Source organism: Pteronotus mesoamericanus, unplaced genomic scaffold, assembly GCF_021234165.1.
Source record: "Pteronotus mesoamericanus isolate MK-2021 breed Mesoamerican mustached bat unplaced genomic scaffold, CSHL_Meso_final contig_173, whole genome shotgun sequence".
Lineage (NCBI taxonomy): Eukaryota > Metazoa > Chordata > Mammalia > Chiroptera > Mormoopidae > Pteronotus > Pteronotus mesoamericanus.
This window is the reverse complement of record NW_026555072.1, coordinates 12,697,335-12,723,563: the sequence shown is the minus strand read 5'-3', so window position 1 is coordinate 12,723,563 and position 26,229 is coordinate 12,697,335. Positions and strand designations below refer to the sequence as shown.

The 26,229-nt window shown below is 37.9% G+C and overlaps 1 protein-coding gene across 3 annotated transcripts in view; it reads left to right on the top strand.

The window, feature by feature from the left end:
• Positions 1–8,680: 8,680 nt before the first annotated feature.
• PRRG1 (proline rich and Gla domain 1) overlaps positions 8,681–26,229 on the top strand; it is an 83,332-nt gene continuing 65,783 nt past the window's right edge. The window contains exon 1 of one of the 3 annotated variants that reach the window (XM_054566571.1): positions 8,681–8,718. The gene's annotated coding sequence lies outside the window, so the exon portion shown is untranslated. Of the gene's footprint in view, positions 8,793–26,229 lie in introns of all 3 variants that reach the window. The other 2 variants (XM_054566570.1, XM_054566568.1) reach the window with 2 other exon arrangements.

Below are 26,229 nucleotides of genomic sequence, written 5' to 3'. Positions count from 1 at the left end.
GGCTGTCAAAGAGAGCTAAGATAATATACATTCCCCCAATATATTTTATTAGAATAAGCATTTTGCCAATTTTCCATGCCCTTACATAATTTAAAATTTTTATCATTTAAAGCTTTTATATCTTTTATTGAATATACAGGGCACAAACAATGCCCCTTTTTATTACAAAATCATAAGCACGTAATTCTGTAACATAACAATATGCCACTCAAGCACACCATATAACATTTTAGGTGAAATGTTCAAATTAAAACTATAAATTATTACAACCATAATATTGCCCTACCAACCGCCCTCAAGCAGGCCTTACTTCTGCTGGACCCTGTATATTATAAGATTCTTGAGTTGTTGATTTTTAAATAACAAATTACAATTACAATAAAGGATTTTAAATATATATAGAGAGAAAAGTTGATTTACTTTATTTGTAGAGACAGTTATGTAAATATTCATTCCTGTGTTCCCCAATATAGCAATGAAGTTGGCACTAAAATTGCTGAGGTATCTAATCATAAAATTTCACTCATATTTTGCATCAAATTAAAATTCATAATTTTGACATCATATCTGTATTGTGGCAAGCATGTGTTAGATATAAAAACAGCGTTCTCTATTAGTCTTCAGGTTCTTTGAGGATTAGCATTTTATCCCAATTGCCAAGTATATTCCAAGAGGCTCTGTACTGCCCAGTTGTAATAACTGATGAATCACCTCATATTTCCTGAATGTGATGAAGGATTATTTAAAATATAACTTTTACATCAGTGAGCTATGTAAAACATTCATTGAAAATGAAATGTTCTCTACATATTGTTTTTACTGAATTCAGGAGGAGGATAGAAAATGTTTTTTAGTTACTTTGTGATATAATGAAAGTTGTAATCACAACAAGTCATGGGCATTGGAAATACAAAGCCACACCCTATTCATCGTGACAGTAAACCAGAGGATATTATCTCAAGTATATTTTTACAGAGGTATATGAACAGACAGACTGAATTCTGCAGATATATACAGGAATTTCAAGTTCATCTTAAGATATTTTTTAAAATATGCATATTGGTTCCATGGATAATCTAAAGATTAAAATAAGTTAATCTCCACATAAAAGGCAGTCATAATTATTATGTAACTACCTCTGGTATTCAGCAGCCAAAACTATGAATAGCAAAAAAAAAAAGTTCATTTAACATCTCCTAAATATGCCATGCTTTACTGGATATTTTTCTAACATTTTACTGTAAAAATTTTCAACCGTACAGAAAAATGGGAAGAATTTTACAATGAACACTCACGACCTACACCCTACAAATAACATTTAATTTTACTTGTTTTATCATACTTATCTATCCATCTATCCATTTTTCTACCATTGTATTAGCCCAAATTATTTTAATGTGTTTGGAAGTACATTGTATACATAAGTATATTTCTCCTAAAATACACTAGAATTGATTAGATTTAATATGGGTTGTATTTTCTTGAGGTAAAATTTCTCTGTAATGCAAATGTCTTGAGTGTACCACTCAAGGAGTTTCCACAAATGCACAAGTCTGTACAACCAGAATTCAGAATGTTAATATCACCTCATAAACTTATCTTGTGCCCCCTACCACCTCTCAATCTCCCAACACTCCACAGGAAAATGACATTCTCTTTTTTCCCCACCATTGATGATGTTTTCCTGCTCTAGGAATTTATATGAATGTAATCATAACACTTTTCCATATAAGGTTTTCTTTACTCAGCATATTTTTTTCAGATTCATCCACATTGCTACTTGTTTCAGTAGTTCATTCCTTTTTATTCCTGAGTAATATCTCATTCTATGAAGATACCTCAGTTTGTTATCCATTATCTTACTGATGGACACCTGTGTTCCCAATTTCAGGCTGCTACGACCCTTCTTGTACTAGTCCTAGTCTTGTACTAGTTTTTTGGGGGTATATATTTTATTATATTTCCCTTGAGTAAATTCCGATAAGGGGAATTGTTAGGTTTCACTCCCATCAACAATGTATGAATGTTCCATTGGCTCTATACCTTCACTAACATTTGGTGGTGTGAGTCTTTTCAATTTTGGCCAATCTAGTGGATGTGCTTTTTTTAGCTAATTGTGCTTTTAGTTTGCATTTCCCTAATGACTAATGATGTTGGACACATTGCCACGTGCTCATGGGACATTTATATCTCATCCTTTGTGAGGACTCTACTTACATTTTTGGTTCATTTTTAAATTGCTTTTTTCCTTTTATCACTGAGCTCCGGAATTCTGTATGTATACCAATACGAATATTTTAAAACACATATGTTTTTTAAATTTTCCATCCTGAAGGTTGTTCATGAATTTTCTAAATATCTTTTGGTGAACAAAGGTTTTTATGAAGTCTAATTTACCATTGTTTTCATTTATAGTTATTGTTTTTATTTTTGTTCTGTTAGAAATCCTTGCATATCTACAATTCACAAAGATACTCTGTTTTCAAATAAAAGATAAGAGTTTTACCTTTTACATTTAGATCTATGTTCCATTTTAAATTAATTTTTATTTATTCTGTGAAGTAGGAATCAAGCTTCATTTTTTTGCATATAAATTTCCAGTACTTCCAGCATTATTCAAAGAAAAGCCTTTGTTGTTCCCAATTGATTACCTTGGCTATTTTATCAAATATTAAATGACCGTACAAGTTGTGGGACATGTCTGGGTTCTCTATTCAATTCTATTGATATTTTTATTGATCTTTATGCCACACTGTCTTGATTACTATGACATTATAGATCTTAAAAGTCAATTACCATGAGTCCTCTAAGTTTGCTTTTCCTTTTTAAAATTGCTTTGGATAATCTAGGTTCTTCCTTTGTATTTCCATATGCCTTTATTTTTCTATAAGTATTTTACAATCATTTGATATTTTTAAAGTCTTCTGGGATTATTATTGGAAGTGTGTTGGCTTTAAAATCAAAATTGGGGGAAATAACACTATTGAGTCTTCCAATCCATGGAAATAGTATCTTTCCGTTTAGTTAGGTCTTCCTGAATTTCTAATGAGCAGTGTTTTGTAGTTTATAATAAAGAGGTCTTGTACATCTTTTTAAAATTTTTTCTAATCATTTTATGTGTTCTGAAATGATTGTTAATAAAAATGTTTTAAAATCTTATTTTCTAATTGTGTGCTAACATATAAAACAGCTTATTTTTATATTATTTAATTTCCAAATATATCTATTTTCTCTAGATATATTTATTTCTAATTTAATTTTATTTTTGTCAGAGCACAGACTCTATATGATTTCAATTCTTTTAAGTTAATTGACCCTGGTTTTATGGCCCATCATATAATCTATTATGCTACTTATATGTTTATCAAGATTTTTTAAAAGCCACAAAAGAAATACAAAAGTTAAACCTTTCTTTCTTGCATTTTACCAGCCACATAGGAATTAAAAATGTAAACACATGGAACACTAGGAGAAAGTCAGGATAAACTGAAATGATATCATCAGTATGTATTAAACACATAAGGTGATGAGAAGTCCTATAGGAAAGTACTTATCAGAGTATGGCCTCAATCAGGGTGGGTACCCCTAAACTCTTTCTGGGCATGAATGTTTGAACCAATTATTGAAACAGGTATTGGGCATAAACTATTGGACTGCAAGTTGGAGAACTAATAAAAGAAATGATTGTTAACACAAGGGGTTAAAAATGATCTGGCAAGCCATGAGCAAAAGACAGCATGAAATCTCCTTCTTCCCTTTTTTCCACAATAATTTTTTCTTGATCTAGTATGTGTCAGACTTTGTGATTAATGTTAGAGCCACATTGTCCTTCCCCTCAAAGAGATTTCAGTATAGAGGAAGATTCGAACATAAATGCATTAAGGCATAAGGCTTAAGAATCAGGAGGATGCCCTATGTTCATTGCAGTGTTATTGACAATAGCCAAGATTTGGGAGCAGCCCAAGTGTCCATCAGTAGATGAGTAAATAAAATGCCTTGGTACATTTACACAATGGAATGCTACTCAGTTGTCAAAAAGAAGGAGATCTTACCCTTTGCAACTGCATGGATGGACCTGAAGAACATTATGCTAAGTGAAATAAGCCAGTCAGAGAAAGACAAGTACCATGTCATTTCATTCTTATGTGGAATCTGAATGAAGTAAAAGGCAAAATAGTGGCAGACTCATAGATGGAGAGAAGGATATGGGATAAAAGGAAAAAAGAGAAAAACTCATGGACAGGGACAACAGCGTGGTTATTGCCAACAGAGGGGGCTGGAGGGAGGTAAAGGAGGCTATTAGGGGGCATAAATGGTGCTGGGCAAAGACTTGACTTAGGATAGTGAACACAAAATACAGTGTACAGAAGATGTGTTGTAGAATTGTGCACCGGAAACCTGTATAATTTTGTTAACCACTGTCATCCCAATAAGTTTGATAAAAAGGGGGAAAAGAATGAGAAAGGTGTAAGTACTGGAGTGGTAAGGGGTGTAGCAATAACTAATCTACTTTGTGTGGAGTGGCAGTGGGAAGACCTTGCACAATGGTGTCTTTTGAGCTGGGTCTTTAAAAACATGTCTGCCATACAGAGAGAATAGGAAAGTCCTAGCAGGTTGAAAGTATAAGGCAAATACAGAGAGTAGATTCGGATGCATATGATGGGTAGGGGGATGAGTTTGCAAAGATGCACTAGAGCCAGATAATTAGCAAATTTGTGCTTAAGAGTTTGTATTTTATGTTAAAATGGGTGTGAGTCATGAAATGTTTTAAAGAAATACTGTGGCTTATTCATATTTCTGTTTATAAAGATATCTGGCTGATTTGAGAAGGGTGGATTGTATTTGGGAGAAACTAAAGACAGAGAAACTAGTTGAGAGATCAGGTTATAGGTCAGGTGATTGATGATGAATGTGAAGTAAGCCTGGAAAGAGGAATTAATATGTGAGACATGTACAAGGTAGAATGAATCAGCAATTAAAGATGGAAAGGAAGAGCTCATGAGTGACTTTACCATTTCTAGCATGTCACCTGGTCCATAATGGCTTCATTAAGAAGGAAAGAAAATGAATAGGTAAAGGCAGAGTTTGGAAGAAAAATTGAGTTTTGTTTCTTATAAATTGAAGAGAAATGATCCATTAGTCATCTGCAACTATAGATCTGAAAATAAGAAGGGTGAGGGCTAGAGACTTGATTTATAGGTCATTAATATTTACTTGACATCAGTCAAGCAGAGAACTGGATCTACTCCCAACATGTGTGTCCTAGGGAGACTGGACTATTGAATGAGGATTAGGCTAAGATGACTTGTGAGGCTCCTTCTGGGCCTTTGAGTAACTATTAAGAGGAAGATGAATGGAAGGATATGGGATAACCAGGAGACAGGGTGCTAGTGAATTAGACATATTTGGAATACCAATTCTGACAATTTGGTTCTTAAACTTGCCCTATTTCCCAAAGAGGCATCTCGTAAAACGATAATTGGGAGAAAATTAAGCTCACATTATATATTAATTAGAACACTTTGGGGTTTATGCAAGAGAAAACAACTTGAAATAGCTTCAATAAAATAGGAAACCTTTTAAGAATACAGTGGTACCCCGTAGAAGCCTGGGGTAAGAATGTTACTTAACCAGGAGGCAGATAACCATTGAGGATCTAGTCTCAGCTCCCCTCTGTCTGCCTCTCTTCTCTATCTTTCCCTCTCCAGGCTTGTTTTTTCTTACTTCTCCTGATGGCATAAGCTCCTAAATTGATATGCTATAGTTCCAGACACCCAGTTTTACTAATTCTCCCTTCTTATTCTATTACATCCCCATGGAGATTCTCTGATTGGCCCAGCATGGGTGAGAAGCTCCATCCTGGTATAATCAAGTGTGTGTGTGTGTGTGTGTGTGTGTGTGTGTGTGTGTGTGTTTAGAGGGCCAATTCACTCCGGGCCAATTAAATAATATATAGGGGTGGTATCCAGACATCAGTATTTTTACAAGCACTTCAGTTTGGGAAACAATGACTTACACTCTGTTGTTTTTATGAAAATAAAGACAGTGACAGGATAATAATGTGTCCCTCACCCCTATGTCCATGTGCATTATAATACCCAGAACCTACGGAAGTTTTATGTTACATGGCAAAGGGGAATTAAAGTTACGGGTGGAATTAAGGTTGCTAATCAGCTGACCTTAAAACAGGGAGATTATTTTGGATTATCTGAATGGGCCCGATGTGATTCCAAGGGTCCTTAAATGTGGAAGAGGTAGGCAGAATTGTCAGTGTATCTAAGTTAATTTAATTACTGGCTTTGAAGATGGAAGGGGACAATGAACCAAGGAACATAGGTAGCCTCTAGAATGTGGGGCAGTCAAGGAAAAGGATTCTCCCATAAAGTCTCCATAGAGGAATTCAACTCTGCTGACACCTTGATTTTAGCCCAGTATGACTCTTTTCAGACTTCTGGTCTCTAGAGCTAAAATAAATTTGTGTTGTATTAAGCCATTAAGTTTGTGGTAATTTTTTTTACAGCAGCCACAGAAAACCAATAGAAATATTATTAAGAACACTGGTTAATACTTGAATAAGAGAGAGATAAAAGATAGTTCCAAGGCTATATTCCTTAAATACAGGTGTTCCATGTGAACATTTTTTTTTTCTGTCCAGCACTTTTCTTTTCTTCTGGAAAAGCATCTCCCCCTAAATTGGTTTTCATTTAGAAATTTTCTCTTCATTTTTTTCTCCACTATATGGTTCTACTGGGGGTATCATTTTTATGTCACATATGCACTTTTTCCCCAGGAATGATTGTTACGCAGTTTCACCTAATCATGCTCTTTATCTGATGGTACACAATTGGAACTGAGCGTAGAGAGGCACATTCTGTCTGGTAACAATTTGGTAGGTGTGAGCTCACAATTTGTCAGAGGCCATGGTTCTAAGCCTAAAGAACATGACTTTCAGAGGTTCTGAAAGAATGACCCTGCTGGGAGAGGCCAGGTTGAAAGCCTGACCTGGAATTTGAAGCATTCCCGTTACTGGTTCAGTTTATTCCTAAGGCTAATCATAGATTTGGCCTTTTGCAACTTGGGTTACACAATAACTTTCTCTTTTTGCTTAAGCCACTTAATTTTACTTTTGATCACTTCAAACAATTTATCCTGACAAACTCAGACATAAAAAATAAACTCAGTAATCACATGAAAGGTAATAAACATATATACACGTGTATTAAGAATGCAAACATTTCCTTTATTGACCCAATAAATATTTTTAGCACCTTCTGTATGTGAAACATTTTATTAGTGAAATCAATAGGACAAGGCCCTACTTACTGGCACTTACAGATTTATTCATCATCCTCCAGAGTCTGTGTCTACATTTACCAATACACATACCCTCTTGTAATCTGTCCTCACTACAATCCCTCTATGTGTATTTGACAAATGAGAATTAGGAATGAGTTCAAGAAAGTCTGGTTCATAAAATAAACAAATGGAAAGACCACAGAGGTTTAATAAAGAATGTCAAGATATTCAGATCTTTAACAGGCTCTCCCCCCAAAAATGCTCCTGTCTCAGTCAAAATACTTGCTTGGAAGGACTATTGGTGTGATTCCTTTAAGCCAAATCTTTCTCAATTCCATCATAACTAAAGTAAAAAGAAGGGAAAAATAATTTGGAATAAATCACTTTAGGCCCACAGGCCAATTCACTTTGGATTCACTCAGGTGTATTTCTTTTAATAGCTGACCTGAAGGCATGTGAGATTCTCGCAGCTGACCAGATTCTAAACAGAAAAGCAGAGAACTTAAAACTAAGCACGCATGCAGATGGAATAATAATCAAGTCAGGCTTCTTAACATGCCAAATGCCAGAAAACCTGAAACCAGTAGGGCAAAGTCCACACAACAACACAGGTGGAGTATTCTGTTTCTCAGAGGGGCTTTTAGAAGGCTCAAATTCTAAGATGGCTACCTAAAAAGCAGGGTCAAAGATGGATCTTATTTGACAACCCATGTTCTTCTTCCCAAGATATTTGGATATATTTGCTCAAGACTCTTTTTAAGAAAAAAGCAGATTGTTGTCACCCAAAGTCCAGAAACAGCAGCAATAGAGTTTGTTCTCAGGGTAAGGGCTGAGTTGTAACTGTGGGCTGTGGTTGCATAGTCACCAACCATGTTCTGGGCTTGAACACAGCAAAGAGACATGTTAATTAGGATGCTCTGTACAGGAGGCCTGTGGGTGAAAAATCTGCATGCCCCTCACCCTTGGAGGGCTGAAAGCTGTGCACGACAAGGAGAAATGCCCTGTAGTAGATAAAGTCTGGGGAGACAGGTATGCAAAAGAGGGAAAGGCTAGTGAAGATCTAAGGCAGCTCCAGGGAAAGGTGTGCTGTCCCGGGGGCTAGCTTGGCCAGGCCAAGCCGGGCTTTCTCGACAGTGAGTGTGGAGGTGCACGGAGGGACCTCGACGACTTCTCTTCCAGTGTTGTTGTAAATAGACCCCAAGTGTAGAAAGCTCTATCTAGCCTACTGTTCTGAACGCTAAGTCTTCCCGACCAAGGCGGCGGAGGCCCCGCCCCTCCCTTTCCCACCCAGCCTGGCTCCGCCCCTCTCCTAACTCCGCCCTGGCCCCGCCCCCGCCCCTTCCCACCGCCCTACCCAACGGCTCCTGGCTCCAGGCTCAGACTGGGCTCGGTGGCACTGGGAGCGCGCAGACGCGGCTGGTGGTACGCCGAGCTCGGAGTAGAGGCGCGGGGCGCGCGGTGAGGTGGCTGCGCGGGGTTCGCAGCTGAGGAACGAGGTTCGGGCCGAGCGTAACCAGAGGGCTTGGGGTGTTTACGGGTGGCTGTCCTGGGAGCTTTGGGTCCTGTAAGGAGAAATCGGCCAGCCGGGAGGCAGAGGGGTTGGCCGCGCTGCCTGAGTGTCCGGCGGCCCCGGCCGCGTGGGGAAGCGGAGTGCGTGGTGGCGGGAGTGGGTGAGGGTAAGTGTAAGGAGAAAAATTGAAGGACTCCAGAGGCTGAAAGACCGTACTCAGGCTTGGTAGGATGGCGATGCTTGCCAAGTGCACTGGAGGGTGTCCCAGCTTCAAGTTCAGTACCCCTGCTTGGTGCCCCTGAGCGGCGCGTCCCGGGCCATCCCTTCCCCCGCGCTGCCGTCACAGAATGCGGAGTTGCCAGGAACGTTCCCCGTCGCGGGGAAGAGGATTTAGGGGACATGGGCTGTCGCCCCAAGCTAGTGCCAACGAGGGCGTGGTGTTCGTGTGACTTTCCTTCACCCAGCCCCAGGGAATGTGTCCCATCTTCTTCTGGTCCATTGTGCTCGTGGGCATTTTAACAAAGGCGATGACTGTTTTCTAAACTGTGGCGAGTGACAGCGGGGGCGGATCGGTGGAGGGGGGTCGTATGAGGTTGCGGTGTGGCCTTGGGGGGCGGGGAACCAAGGAGGCTGGTATGAGGAAAGTGGAAGGAAGGGAACGACATTCTTGCCTCAGTTTTTTTTTTCTTTCTTCCTCATCCGCTCATGTTGATCAGTGGTTGGAACAGCCTTGAGAGGGATATGATTGGAAATTAGTGTGTTCAGATTTTGGCTGCAGCCGTTGGTTTTGTAATTGGGCTGTTTATGTCTTCTTTAAGTGTCCCTTCAGGAGAAATGCGAAACTAATGGTATTTAAGAGGAAGTAATTGAACGAAAGGGTAAGGGGGTAGAGTGTCAAAACTTAGAGCTAAATTAATCCCTGTGATAGTCATACTATAAATAAAGCCAGATTTTGAAGGATGTGAAGGTGCTGAAGTCAGGCTAAGTGAAAAGTTGATTAGGGTACTGTTGACTGTTTCAATCAAGAGTGAATTATTGGATATGTGTGTGTAGGTGCTGCCAAGTTCTTGGGCAGATTCACTTTAGAACCCTTAAGAATGACACTGGGAATATAAAACACTAGGACAAATATTGCAATATTTGATAAAGTTCCATGGCTTTCATTTTCAAACCTAGGATCTTTATGAAAAATAATATATGTGTTCTCGATCATGGATGTTGCTTTTGTTTAACTTAATACAACAAAAACTGAACTTCCTCCCCCTCCACCCTTTTCCCTTGATTGTGAATTCTGTTTTATAAACATTTACTTTCAGATCTGAAGTGTATTTAAAGGTACAATTCCCCCCAACCCAAGCATGAAGTGAACAGGTTTCTGTGCCTGCAAAGCAGAGAACGTATCCTGGCTATAACTTATATTTTTTACCCCTCACTTAATTTACCCCTTCTCCACCTAAATATAAAAGCACTTTTTCTTCATGTTACTTTTTATTAAAGTTCTCATTCTCTGTGGTCTTTAGACTCACTTACTGAAAAAGCAAATTCCAAACCACTGTGATTATAACTTCTTAAAAGTTTCCTCACCTAGACTTCCTCCCCGTATTTCAGGGTTTTCCTCTAAGTCTTTGACCAGCCAGCCTCAGTTATTTCCACTGAGTCTTCTTAGGGTTCTGTCAGAGACTTTCCCATTTTATACAAGAGACAATAATGTAGTGGTCAAGGGCACAGAATTTGGAGGCAACATATTAAACTTCTTTCTCTAAGTGTCAGTTTCCTCATCTGTGAAATGATAATTATAATATTTACCTGATAACTGAGTTAAGGTATATTAACAGCTCATCATAATATCTAAGTATATTATCATAATACCTAAAAATGGCAGCTATTTTTATTTGCTGTGTTTCTTATAAGAAATAATTTCAGTAGCAATTAACTTCAAAATCTCGATATGTCAACATCTCCTACCCTGTTCAAGCTCCAGTGCTGTATTTGTAGATTCCACCCATATATCTTCAACAAGTGGCTTAACACGGTGGTTTTCAGACATCAGTCTGCACAATAATCACAAGAATGTGCAGATTTCTGGGCTCCACTCCCCAGAATTTCTGATGTCTGGGATGAGACCTGAGAATTTTCATTTCAGCAAGTTTCCAAATGATAGCTGCTCACTCTCGGATCACATAGTGTCGCTGATCAAGTGGCATTAAGACAAGTTGGCAAGAATAAAGGGAGAGGGGACTGAGAGACCAGAAAGTTATGGAAGTTAAGAGAGGAGTGTGCTTAAACCTGATTGTATCAGATATCATGTAAAATTTGGAAAGGATAGGTCTAAGAACACAGTTGGATTTGGTGACCAAAGCCTTTTTGTTTGTTTTTGTTGTGTGTCAGGTGCAGAGGGTTTATTTAATTATACACCCCGTTTGGTGGGACATTATCATTATTATGACCAGAAAAATACATGACAGGTATTTGAGATAATGATTCTTAATCTGGGGTGTGCATTAGACTCTCTTAGGGAGCTGTTTTCACCAATATACTTATATTTAGTGTCCCTCCCCCTAATATAAACCCATTAAGCCAGAGTTTCAGAGATGTGAAAAAATTCCAGGACATTTTGATGGGCATCCTGGTTAAGAACCACTTCTTTAGTAATGGTGGTTAGGTAGTGGACACAGAGGAAAGAACCTAATTCGTGTCTTATCTCCTTTTTTCGTAGCGTGGCTAAAGGGTTATTGATTTTATAGATCTTTTCAAAGAATCGGGATTTGGTATTGTTGGTTTTCTTTGTTGATTACGTGTTTTCAATTTCTTTCATATCTGCATTAATTTTTACTCTTTCCTTTTGATTACTTTGAATTAAATTTGTTCTTTTTCTAGTTTTCTAAGGTGAAAGCTTAGATTGTTGATTTTAGGTTTTCCTTCTTTTCATATTAGATTCAATGCTATAAATTTCCCTCTAAACACTGCTTTCACTGCATCCCTCAGTATTTGATATATTGTATTTTCCTTTAGTTCAAAATATTTTTGAAATTCTCTTAAGAGTTCTTTGACTCAAGTGTTATTTACAAGTGTATTGTTTAATCACCATACACTTTGGGATTTTTTAGTTATTTTACTGTGTTATTGATTGCTAGTTTAATTTCATTGTTGCCTGCTCCAGACATTGCATGATTTCTGTTTGTTAAAGTATGTTTTATGTCCCAGAATGTGGTCTGTCTTTGTGCATATTAAATTGAGATAGAGAAAAATATGAATTCTGCTCTTGTTGGGTAGAGTAGTCTATAGATATCAATTGTAATCAATTGATTGATGATGCTGTTGAGTTCAACTATGTACTTACTGAATTTATGCCTGTTGGATCTGTCCATTTCTATTAGAGGGGTGTTAAAGTCTACAGCTGTAATAAGTGATTCATGTTTTACTCTTTGTACTTATATCAGTTTTTACCTCGTATACATATTTTGAGTCTTGGTTGTTAAGTGCATACGCATTAAGGATTGTTATGTCTTCTTGGAGAATTGACCCCTTTAGGGAAGTCAGATGGAATTCGTCTTTACTCCCATATTGGTAAAGGTGTCCCACCCCCATATTCTTTCAAGATTTTTATCTTTTGATTTTTCTGCAGATTATCTATGATATATCTAGATGTGGGTGTTTTTTTCTTTTTTTAGCATTTATTCTGCTTGCTCTTCTCTGAGCTTCCTGGGTCTATGGTATGTTACCTGCTGTTTATTAGGGGAAATTCTCAGTTATTATTGCTTCAAATATCGCTTCTTTTCCTTTCCCTATTTCCTCTTTCTGGTATTCTCATTATGCATACATTATACCTTTTGTAGTTCTCCCACAATTCATGGATTCTCTGTTTTGCCTTTTCAGTTCTGGAAGTTTCTACCATTATATCTTCAGACTTAGGGATTCTTTCTTCAGCCATGTCCAATCTACTAATGATCCCTCCAAAGGGCATTTATTTGTTATAGCACTTTTGATTGGTAGCATTTCTTTTTGACTCACTTTTACAATTTTCATCTCTCTGATTGTATTATCCATCTGTTCTTGCATGTTGCTTACTTTTTCCATTAAAACCCATAGCATACTAATCCTAGTATTTTTACATTCCTGATCTGATAATTTCAACATTCCTGCCATATAGGACTCTAGTTCTGATGTATGTTCAGTCTCTTCAAATTCTGGTTTTTTGCTTTTTTTGTATGGCTTGCAATTTTTTGTTGAATAGTGAATATGCATAAAAGGAACTGTAGTAAGTAGGTCTTCAGTAATGTTGTAGTAAGGTGTGGAGGCAGGGGAAGCATTCTATAGTCCTGTGATTTGGTCTCAATGTTTGGTGAACCTGTGCCCCTGGACTGTGAACTTGATCAATGCTTATCAGTCCACGCTCCAACCCCTACTGAGTGGTACAGGATGGCTAGAGGGGGCTGGAGTGGTGTATTTCACTTCTCTGGGGTAGTTAAGGCTATGATAGTATCCTAGCTTGTTATACTCTGGTAAAATATGTTCTCCTGACAGCAGTCCTTGTTAAGAACAGAATGTTCTAGTGTGTTTAAAGATGGTTCATTCCTTCTTCCCCACCAGAAGCAGGCGGCGGGGTGGGGGGAGTGGTTTCTTTAATATTTAACGTGAGAACCAGGTCCACCTCCTGAAGGTAAATCTCACGGAAGTGTGGGCCTCCCTTGCCTGGGTCCAGCTGAAAAGTTGAAATTTTCTGACTTGTCTTTACTGTGCCTCAGCAATTAATCAATTAGAGTTCAAATTTTCCTGCCTTGGCACTGGTTCTCTCAGAGGTTTCTGCTCATGGGGTTCTGCTTGGTCAAGTTGTGATTCTCTGTATGTGCATGTTTGTCTTCAGTTTGGGGGGCAGGGTTTGCCTAGTGACTTCATTTCTCTAACAGATTTAAGATGAGTTGTTTTTATCAGTTTGGAGAGCTGTTTACTTGTTAGGTGAGAGTTGAAGCTTCTAAACTTCTTGCATGCCAGACTGGAAACCTGAAGTCCCCCGTTGCTTTTCTTGAGACTATCACCTACCTGTCCCTAAATATGTTATTTTTGCCTGTTTTGAACTTTATATAAATGGGATCATCCATATAGCCGTACTCCCTTTGCTCATCATTACGTTTGTGGAATAAAATAATTAGTTTGATATGTTTCAAACATTGGTATACATGTGTATCCCCTGGGGATCCTGATTTAGGAGGTCTGAGGTAGGGCCTGAGATTCTGCCTTTCTAACAATCTCTAATATGATACTGATGTTGCCTTTCCACGGACAGTACTTGGAGTAATAAGATGTTCATTCCATTTTCAACTGTTTAGTATGCTTTGAATACTTCAGGTGATTTACTCTATGAGTTTTCTCCTGGAAGAGGAAAAATATAGAAAACAGCCCTTTGTCTGTCAAGTATCATTTTCCACAATTGGGAGCTAGAAGGGAACAAGTTATTTCATATTTTAAAAGGATATTGTCATCACTATAGTAACCCAAAGATAGTATCTAAATAAAATATTAGCAATATAGTCCTGTAAAATTTCTCGCATTGCATTTTTAAAATGTTCAGTCAACTCTGTTCTTTACAGGTAAATTGTAGGTAAGGCAAAATTAAGAAGGAAATATCGGTGCACGTGTGTGCTCACCTAGCTATGTATGGGAGTAACAGACAAGATAAAAAGCTTTCTTTTAGGGCTTTTGAGAGGAAATAAGTGCAGTGTTTGGTTTAGATTTTTTCCCTATTCACAGTGCTTATAAGACAACCTTTTGCTATTGTAACACCTTTCCTACAATGGCAAAGTGATTTATTTGGTTATCCTGAAAACCTTGGGGACCATAGAAATAATATTGTCATTGCAAGTTGACTTTTACAGTCTCCTAAGGAAATGGCTTTATACAATACATGTCAAGCTTTATTTAACTAAGCATTTATTGAACACCTTTGCTGTGTAAGTGGTGTGTGTACCAGCTTTACCCTTTTTGACATAGAAACATAAATACTCCTCAAGAATGTTATTAAGCACAATGTGAGAATCCAAGTGCCATGAGGCAGGGATAGATAATCAGAGCTCTTAAAAATCCTAAATGATTGCTTTACTTTCTCCATTATTGAGTAGTAGTAACTAATATATACTTATTTTCAAGCTAATTTACATACTGATGAAGAATTTTTATATTTTTAAATTGACTTTTCAATTAGAGTTGATGTACAATATTAGTTTCAAGTGTACAACATAAGTGATTAGACATTTATATACTTTACCAAGTGCTCTCTTCGAATAACAACATTCTCAACAAACTTTTACAGTTTACTTTCAATTTTATTTTGTATTGGTTTCAGGTGTTGATGAATTTTTGATTATCTTCTTGAAAGGCTTGGCAATTAAATGGGCCAGAATTTGAATAAGGATTTGATCTTCTTAGGTACATTTTGCAGTGCCTCAGAATTTAGAACCTAGTATTTCTTCAGGAAAATCTGTTGTATTTTACATTCCTGACTTGGACTAAGTTCCTCGTGTTCTATGATTTTTTTTTTTTGGCCTTCTTTTAAAGCTATGTATTTAGGGGATATGTGTTATTTTCTGGAGTGCTGGGTAACCAAACTTCTCCATCGGAGTGACAAAGCCTTGTTATTCAAAGCACTGTGCATTCTATGTATCTGCCCCAGTCTGTCTCCAGTGTGCCTTTTCTTTGTGGTTTGGTTTCTGATGTTATGCATTCCAATTTTGTAAAAAAAAAAAAAAATCCATATGACTAACTTGCCACAGTAATCCTCTCTGACATGTTTGCTTCAGGGAGAAAGCTGGCAAAGTTAGAAACACATGACTAGTTTTAAAATTTGCTGTCACTGCAAAAAGAAAGTTAATGGAATATACTCCTAGTTTTTTTTTTTCCTCTGTGTTAGCATTACTCATGGGACCAGAATAATGATTTTGGCAAAGATACATTTACTTTCCTGTGTAATTTTATCATGACTTCAGTATCTAACTCATTTTTCCCTAGGATTTATCCCCAAAATATTATTATATACAGAAGTAAAACTATTTATTTCTTTAGGCTCATAAGAAGTCTGAAAATGCAAATGTTTTTGTTGTAATGATAGGAATTATATTGCAAAAATCATTATGTTCTTTGAATTTTAAAGTTTCTTTTAAATGAAAATGTAAACATTAACATTTATTAGCATTTACTTTATATTTCTTTCTCTAAACTATCAATATTCACCCATTTTATAGAATTGACCTTTGCAAAGTTTTGAATAGTCCATTCCCACTGCTCTTGTCAAAGTTCAGGGTTTATTACTTGTTTCCTTGCACTTTAATCATGTCCTTTTTACAGGTCTCTCCGGTCATTCATTTATTACCAATCCCTAATCCAAATCTGCTCATCCACAGATACTGAAAACGTCTCAGTTTGCAGGCACTACCCTTCATAGTGCTTCTAGAAAGCCCCATCCACCTCTATAGACATAACCACTTTCTCAAAGGTTGTATATGCCTAACCCTTCTGAGTTGGCTTCCACTTTTTCTGTTTGTGTTCCTCATTTGCATTTCAGTTCTTAACGGTTTAATTGGGACTAGCTCTCTGCCAGATTCTCAGCCTCATTAGCCAGGAGTCACAGCATCTATATTATCTTTATTTACTTGGCCTCTGACTGGTTCCCAGCACCAGGTATCAGGATGCTGAATATTCCTGGACTCTTTGTCACTAGAGTGGGTGGACTTTAGTCTTCTTTATCAGGGCTGATAACAGGAAGAGGATAGCAGGGCCCTCAGAAGAGCAGGAAGGGGACAGTGGAAAATCCTATGTAGAATGCAGTTTTGTTTTTTTTCTGAAATCCAAATGCACTCTTGGCAGCTCTGTCCTTCACAGGAGTACAGTTAGAGTTCCTTATTAAGAAGATTGCCCAAATTACTTTTTCCTCTCTCTACATGCCCTGACAGGTGTCGCTCAGTGGGTTGGGTGTCGTCCCGCAAACTGAAATGTCCCCTGTTTGATTCCTAGTCAGGGCACACGCCTGGGTTGTGGGCCAGGTCCCTTGTTGGGGGTGCACGAGAGGCAGTCAATCAGTGTTTCTCTTGCACATCAAAGTTTCTCTCCCTCTCTTTCTCCCTGCCTTCTCCAATCTCTAAAAATGAATAAATAAAACCTTAAAAAAAAGAAACTACAACACATAGATTATCTTCCTTAATAATAGTAATAATAACAACAATGATGACAACGGCCCTTCTAAATTATGCCAGATATTTTCCTTTCATTATTTTTATTACTCTGTATGGACATGACATGTATCTCCAGTTTATAGGGAGGACACGTCAGAGAGGTTAAGTGCCCCAGGTCACTTTGGGGTATGTGGTAGAGCTGGAATTCTAATCTAGGTCTTTCTGACACTAAATCTTCGAACTTTTGTTTAGGAGGCCCCACTGCAAGAAGCCTCTCCTCATTCTCCATTTTACACATTTGGGCTGCCTCTCCCCATTGTCCATTTTACACAGGAAACACAATGAAACCCTGTGTTTAGAAGATAAAGTGTATATTAAATACTTACTATGTGTGCATTTCAAGCATCATATATGGTCTAGCAAGCATTAAGTACTTAATGAATGTGGAAGGAAGGAAGGAGGGGAGGGAGGGAGGGAGGGAGGGAGAGGATTCCATGTAAACTAGTTAGAAAGGGTAATCTCTCTGTGCTTAACACAGTTGCAAGCATATGGTAAGTGCCCAAAAATATATTTGTTGAATTGATGAGATTTTGCATTCAAATGTCATTGAATTATATTATCTACTATACTCTTATGTTCAAACAGATGATGATGATGATCATAAGTATTTGAGTCATAGATCTAGTTATCTGGTGATGAAAAGATGGGTTTTAATGGATACTTTTTCCTTTGTATCCCCCCAAAGAATAATTGATATCATATCATGAACTCTACAAAAGAAGCTTCATTTATCCACTTCATCTTACTGGACCTTCTACTCATTCACTCCCTAAAATGCCTTCCTTGACTTCTGCCCTTTCCCTGGATAATGCCATCCATTTCCATGATTTCAGTTTCATTCTGCACACTGACAACTCCCATAGCTCTATCCAGTCATAATTTTTCCTTGAAGATCCAGGGTCCTATAAATGACTGTCCATATTAAACTGAAGTGTTTTAAACAGAGCTTCTTTCTCTGCCCACTACATATATATCTGCTGCTACTGCTGCTTTGTGTCCCATATTGTTAAAGGGAAAGGAAGGTCTATATTCAGATTGAAGACCTTGGGGTAAAAAGCAGCCTGAGTATAAGCATGAACGTGACCAGATGGGGTTCCCGTAGCCACTTTGCCAGACAGCTCAGTCCTCATTCTAGAGTTTAAGTCCCCTAAATTAAGAGGTTTACAGTAGTCTGCATCACTCTGTCCAAAGGAGTTTTTGTCTTTCAGCGCTTTTCTGTGTCAGCTGACTTTCTACTACTCTTATTGATACAAACAGGGATGGCAGGGGAGAGAGTTCCCCTTCTCATTACCTCCTTTTCTCAAGCATCACGTATGAGAGAATATATTCTGATTATCATTTATAACAAGTCTCATTCTAAATTTATCAAAAACACAAATCTTGGGATTAAAATATTTTCATATAACATTTAATTGGCTATAATAATCATTAAACTTAGTAAATTACTTTGAGAGATTATATTACATTATAGGGTTAGCTTATTGCTGTGTCTATCTGTAGCCCTTAATTAATGAAGACAATTTATATTATCTTGAATTTTCACTGCAGTTTCACATCTGTAGAACTCTCTGAAGGTTTTTGTGGACCCTGCCATGCCCTGTTTCTTTCCTAGATGATACTGACCATAAGTTGTTTGGTGAGTTGTTGTTTTTTTTTCCTGTTACTTCCAGTCCTCACAGAGGTCCAGCCCAGTGGTACTGTGCAGTTAACTCTTACCTACTTCTTGGGCCTATCCATAGTTCCCCCTTTCTGTGCTAGAGTTACTGGAATTCAACTGATAGTGTTATGTTTTTTCCTGTTACATTACTACAGTGGTATGTGGTTTTTCTTCTTTTTTCCCTCATCACACACTGTGCAGGATCTATTGGTCTAAAACAGTATGTGAATTGTCTTCAAACAGCCTTAAGCCAGATGTTGTCTCTGTGTAATTCTGGCAAAGAAATCTTAAGCATTCCTTTCCTACATTTAATCATACTAAAGAGAAGTTTATAACTAGTATTTCATTCTTTTTATTCCAAAAATGTCTTTTTTAACTTCTATGTAGTATTGATGGACTCTATTAAGATGACCCAAAGTTAATGCACTTCTAGTCTCCATTTTTCATAGGTAAATCTTAGTTGCTGTATTATCATTAACTATCTTTATCAGTATTTGAAGAAATAGAGTTCAAACTCATTTTGTTGTAGGCTCCCGCAGCTAGCCAGGACTAAGGCAGACTGTCTCAGAGAGCTCTGATATAGGTTTGTTTACAACCTAAGGTCCTGCTACTGTCTGGGGTAGATGTTTCTGATTATAGTGCACTGGTTGTTTTAGAACCATAGCCTTTGACCTGATCTTACTCTATTTGACCAGAAGCAGCAGCATTAATTCCAGGGATTTTTAGCAGACCCTTCTGTAAGACCAAAGGTGAGTGGTTAGGGAAGTTATACAGCTAGTACAGTGCTTCCTTCATTGTGCACTACCCATACTTCCCACAAATCAGCCCCCTGCTTCAAGGGTGCCTGTGTGTATTTGGAGTGGTTAATTCCATTAGTCTATATGGTAGACGACCGAGGATGGGTATTCTGTTATAAACTTTACACTTAACCTACTCCATCATCGCTTTCCTTTAATTAATTCAGGGCCCAGCTGAAATACTCGGTGTCACCTCCTACTAAGAGCTTCAGAAATCTTGGCGTTGAATATCATTCCAGTAATTCTGGTTTACAGAGAAGTAAGTGAGTTCAGCATATTGTAGAAAAGCTTCTCTAGGCAGCACCCTGGCAACCTTGCTCATCTTCATTCAGGCCACCCCGGCAGTACTTGACCGTAGTCTGACTCAAGTCTTGGCAAAATGCCGTGTGATTCCTTTAAGAGCAGCGGTCCCCAACCTTTTTGGCACCAGGAACTGGTTTCAGGTTTTGTGGAAGAAGGAGGAGAGCACAGGGGACTAAGCTTGGAGCCTGGAGCTCAGGTGAGCTTCACTCCCTCACCTGCTGTGGATGGTGGGGGAGGGGGGACTCAGGTGAACTTCATTCACTGCCCCCATTCCTATCAGGCTGCAGACTGGTATCTGGGGTTGGGGATCCCTGTCTTAGAGTAAGGGGAGATGAGCAACCTGGTGAGGAGCTGCCATGAGGCAGTTTCTCATAATGTACCTTGTGGCAAACTGCCATATAACCATTTCTCACCCATCTCCTAGTTTCAGTTGAGTACAGGACTTTCCAACTTGTATCCTGTGGGGTACAACTTTAGGTATCTGTAAGTCTATAAAATTGCTTGGGTTTACATTAGAGGTGGATCTTCGACAGAAGCATGCCACATCCCTTGGACCATCTGTTATCTGGTTTCTTCTATTTGATGTCATCATGTGGGACTAGGGACTTGGTGCACTGAAACAATGCAGATTTTGCTTTTGCTGTCTATTTTGTCTAAATCCACTTGAGCTCATTGTCTTCTTACCATCCGAAAACTGTGGAAGTGTGGTAAGCCAACCACGCTGAGGTAAGCTGTAGTAGCAATATTTGTGGTCCTGGTAGCCTCTGTGTTGCTTCTTTGGGAATGTTTGGCTCTGTGACACAGCGGGGCTTTCACTGGCCAAACATTCAGCTGCTGTATTGATCATGGGAATGCACTTTGAACCTTCTACTTGTCTCTGGGTAGAATGGGGCCCCCAGTTTGGAGGTGGACAGAAGTCAGTGCTTTCTGTTGGAGGTATCCTTTTCTCACATTGCAAGCCCAAGGAGAATACCAAGCCCTGTTCTTTGGAAAATCTTATTTATACAACTAGAAAGACCACATAAATTCTGACGTGTACACACACACACACACACCCACCCACCCACCCAACCACCTCCCCCCCTAAGTATGGTAGGAAGTAAGGCATAATCACAGTCTTTGGGTCCACGCAGAAGGGTATACTTTAAATGGGGCATAGTCCTGCTCAGGAGGTGGTTGCCTCCTGCACATAGACCCTGCGGTCTCTTCAGTCTGTGGTATTTTGGTTTCCAAATAAAACTAATATTTCACCATACAGGCATCTATAAAACATTCCTATTCTGGTATTAGATCTGGGAAAAACAGAAGATAATGTGGAAGGTAATTTCTACTTATATATTTTTGAAAAATTTTTTACAGTATTTGTTGAGTTTACATTACGATCTTTTTAAATTTAGACATTTAAGGGTATAATTTTTCCTCTAAGTGCTACTTTAACTACATTTCACAGATCTTAATGTATTTTCATTACCATTTAATTCAAAATGATGTCTAATTTCTCTTGTAGTTTATTTTTTCATTCAGTGATTGTTTAGAATTTTATTATTTTCCAAATATGTATGGTTTTCCTGGTTTCCATATTGGTATTAGTGGGAAAAATGTTAACATAGCAGGTCTGGTTGCAAACTCCTTCATTTCTCTAAGGGAACCTAAAAACATGATTGACTCTTGGCCAACCCCTTGGAATGTAGGCCTTTGAATGTTTTTATGTTATGGTTGATTTTGTTTTGTACACCAGGAGCAATAGACCATGCTGTAAGTGTTTATCAGAATTGCCTTGTACAAACATCCAGATTGATGATGTGTACTTGGTTTCATTGTTAGGGTCCTGAGCTTTTAGTTACTGTAGCTGGTTGCATAGCACAATATACCTACATAACTAGCCCTGGAGCCATGGTCACGGAAATACAAATGTTCTTTTTGCTCTAACCTGGGCAGAGATATTTTGTACACGTTGCTGTATTTTGCTTCTAGACAGAAAGCATGTATAAGAAGCCTGCGTCTGACCTGTCTGAACTCTACCCAGTGCATAGCTTTTCCCTGCTGCTTTTACTCTATACCCTTTGCTGTGATAAATGAATCTCAGCTATGAGAATAACTACTACTGAGTCCTTCTGGTGAATCACAAACTTGAGGGTGATCCCATGTGCCCTAAAACTCTATTCTATTTTACTTCTATTGTGGTCAGAGAACATACTCTATGATTACAGTTTTTCTTAAAAAAAATTAGACTTGTTTTATAACCTAGAATGTGGTCTCTCCTGCCAAATGTACCACGTAAACCTGAAAGGAATGTGTGTTCTGCCATTATTGGGCATATTGTTCTATAAATATCAATTAGGTAAAGTAGCTGATAATGTTGTTCAGATCTTCTATGTCTTTGCGGATTGTTTCCCCTAGTTTTCAGTCCATTGCTGCGGCAGGAGCATTCAAGTTCCCAGCTGTGATGGGGGACTTCTCTCTTTCTCCCTTCAGTTTTGTTACTTCTTGGTTCATATATGTTGAACCTCTGTTGTAGGATACATTTGGGATAGTGCTTTCATGTTGAATTGACCCTTTTATCATTATGAAGAGCCCTGTTTTTATCTCTGATTATGTATTTGGTTTTGAAATTTGTTTTATGATATTAATGGCCATACCAGCCTTTGTCTTACTATTTTTAAGGTATATATTTTCCATCTGTTTATAAATACCTGTCTGTGTATTTCTATTTAAAAGTGAGTATCTTTTAAAAGGTGTACATGTGTGTGTTATTTTTACCTTCTGACAATCTCTGCTGCTTAACGTGTTTAGTCCAAAAATCATTAATGGGTTTACTGTCGTGATTGAGCTTAAGCCTAATACTTTTTTATTTTTTGTACATCTTTTCTGTTTTTCCTTCTTCTTTCCTGCCTTGTTTTTACAGTATTTGAATATGTTTTCATAATTTTATTTTATCTTTTCTATTATTTTAGCTATTCTTTCTTTTTACTATTTTTATGGTGGCTGCACTAGAGATAACAATATAGAAAAAAATGATCACAGTCCACTTAAGTAGCTAATAATGTACTACTTCATACATTCGTTAATAATGTACTACTTCAAGTAAAACATGAAAATATTACAAACTTATAGGCCCACATGTCCATCCTTTTTGTTACACTTGTTATAAGTACATATAGCACAAAACATTATTTTAGTTTCAAACAATTACTGGTTTATAAAGGAATTTAGAGGAACAAAGCAAAAAATTCTTTTGTATTTGCTCAGCCATTTACCATTTCTGGTATCATTTCTCTTCCATCTAAATGACTTCTAGTATTTCTTAAAGTTCAAATATGCTGCCAACAAATGCACTTATAGTGCAGATCTGTCAGCGACTAATGCTTTTAGTTTTCTTTTATCTGAAAATATTTTTATATTGTTTTCACTTTTCAGTGAAATTTTGGCTGGGTAGAGAATTCTGGATTAACATTGCCTTTTTTCCCTCAAGGCTTTAAAGATGTTGTTCCAGTCTTTCTGTCCTCCATGGTTCCTCATGAGAAGTTAACCAGTTGATCATTATTCTCCTGACTGTAATATGTCGTTTTACTCTTGTTAGTTTCAAGGTTTGAGCTTTATCTTTGGCTTGCAATGGTTTACTCTGTCCTTTGGCTGGGCTTCTCTGTGTTTATTCTGCTTTGTGTTCATTTAGTATTTTGAATTTGTGAAATTTCATCAATTTTTGGAAATTTTCATCCCATTATTTTTTCAAATATTTTCTCTCCTCTTCATCTGGTATTCTAATTACATGTATTTATAACTGTTTAATATCACCTAACAGGTCTCTGAGCTTCTGTTCATTTGATTTCAATTTTTCTATTCTTCATCTTTTACTCTTTCCATTGATTTGTTTTGGAAGTTCACTTACTCATTCCTCTGTCATGTCCATTTGACTGTTAAGGCAGTCTAGTCATTTTTTTTTTCAGAAATTATCCCATTTTTTTAATTGTTTCTATTTCTCTGCTGAGAGTCCTAATTTCTCTGCTGAGGTTTTCATGAATTGATCATTCTTAACATCGCTGCCATAATTGAGTCTGGTTCTGATGCTTTCTCTGTCTCATCACTATTTTGTGGGTGCACATTATTATGCCTTAATATCTTTTGTTGAAGGCTGGACATGATATACTAGGTAAAAGGAATTGGGGAAAATTAGCCTTTAGTGTGAGGTTTTATATTTAGCTAGAGGTTAGGATGTGTTTATTGTTTTCCGTAGCCGCAGGTGTCAGGATAAAATTCCTCCCAAGTCTTTGTTTTTGACTCTCCTGTTGTCTTTGGGTTCTCCTAGCGATTTGTTTTTAAATAAAGTCAGAGATGGGCAATTTTTTTTCTGTTGTATTTCCCTATTACCATATAGGAGTTCTATTGATATGGGGATAAGGTGTGGGGAGAGAAGTGTTCTAAAATCCTATGATTGGGTCTCAGAGAGCCTGCGCCCCTGGGCTGTGACTGTCATAACTGCTTCTAATTTTGTTTTTCCCTCTTAGGTGAGGCAGGAAGGCTAAAAAGGGGTAGAATTGGGTGTTTACCCCGCGTTGAATGCTACAGGGGTTTGGAGCAAACTGGGTATTTGGGTATTTTAAGCCATTTTGGGAATTTCACTTCCCCAAGGCTGCTTAGGCTCTGGTAAATAATTTCTCTTCAGGACGGGCCTTGTGAAGAAGAGAATGTTCTGGGCATATTACGAAATGGCTACTTTTTCACTCCCCCTGTTGAAAGTGAGGGAATTTTCCTTTGATCTTCACTGTGGGAACCTGCTAGGGCTCCTAGAGGTAAAATTCAACGAAGTGTGAAGGTCCTCCTAAGACTGGGTGCCCCTGGAGTTTTTAACTCTCAAACTTGACCATGCTGAGCCTCCAGGAATCAACGACAGTTTAGGTTTTCCTACCCTGGTACTGGTTCTGGAGTTTTCTGTTCCTGGGCTTCTGCTTTGGTAATCTGGATTTTCTGTATCCACCTGTTGTCTCTATACTTTTGGGAGCAGTAGTTTGTCCTGTGAGCTCAATCCTCTACTGGATCTGGGAAGAATTGTTAATTTTCAGTTTGTTCATCTTTTTTTCTTATTGTAAGAATGGGAACGATGACTTCCAAGGTCCTTGTATGCCATACCAGAAACCCGAAGTCAGGTTTATATGAATTGAAAACATGCCTCTGTCTTGTGTTTCATTGAGGATAGCCACTTAAACATTCTCATCTATTACTTCCAATATCTGGTTCATCTTGGAGTTGAACTAGAATGACTTTATTTTCTTCTGATAATGTGTTATATTTTCTTGATTATTTGTATGTTGGGTACTGTTCAATTATATATTCGATATTATGAATGTTAACTTGAGATTCTGAACTATGTTATTTTTATCCAATAAGTATTACTTCCTTTGTTTTAGCAGTTAGTTTTCATGGCTCAGCTATAACAGCTGACTTTCTTGTGCAGTGGCTTCTTGTCTTTGTTCAGATCTGTTGTTTTTGGATGGGCTGCTAAGAATCTAGTCTGTGCAAGCATTGTTCAGAGTTTAGTCAGAGATGTGGGTAATCAGGGCTTATGCATCTACCCTTTGGCTCTTTCTCTTAAATGCTCATGATTTCCTGGATTCTTTATATCTGTTTTTCCAGGCCTGAATGGCTGGGTTTTTCACATGTGTTCATTTTTCTGTGAGCACTTGGACTACACCTAGCCCCAGATTAAAAGGCATACCATCTCCCATCGTCCAAGTGAGTATATACTCTGCCAATGTCTGTCTGCTTTTCTTCACTCACCAGCATCTTCTGGGTGGCAGATATAGTCTTAATTCAGAATTTGTTCTTTTGCTTTGCATTTTTTCTATACCAGCATGGTTCAGGGTTCAGTGAGAGATGTGGGTAGACTGTGTTTGGGGATTCCCTCTCTGGTTCTCTTCCTTCTGGGAGTCCCCACTCTCCTTCAACATTTTACCAGCTCAATCTTTCTGGTGTCCTAAGCCAGAAAAATGATGGTTTTCGTTATTCATGTGTGCCCCCTCCTCTACTAGTTGCTGTTTACCACAAGTGCTTCACTTAGCCCAAGGGTAAAAGACATGGTGATGAAAACCAATTTGTAAAGTTCCCCATCTCTATTTCTTCTAGCAATTTTGAGTTCCCTGTGAAAGTCTGTATGCTTTTGTTCACTGTCCAGTACCTTAAGTTCATTTCCATTTCTATTTTATCCAAGTTTTATAGTTGGTGTGTGTGTGTATGTGTATGTTTGTGGAGGAGGGAGAGAATCCTATAGATTCTGAGTTTATCATACCCAGAAATGGAAAGTTTTGAGGAATATTTCCATGAGAACAACAAAACCCAATTTGCTTTACTGAATAACCTCTTAGAAACCAAGACCATGTGTTCCTTTAGTGAATGTCGGTAAGGTAGAATCTTGTGATGTCCTAGCCTCTTGTTTTCCAAACAAAAGGG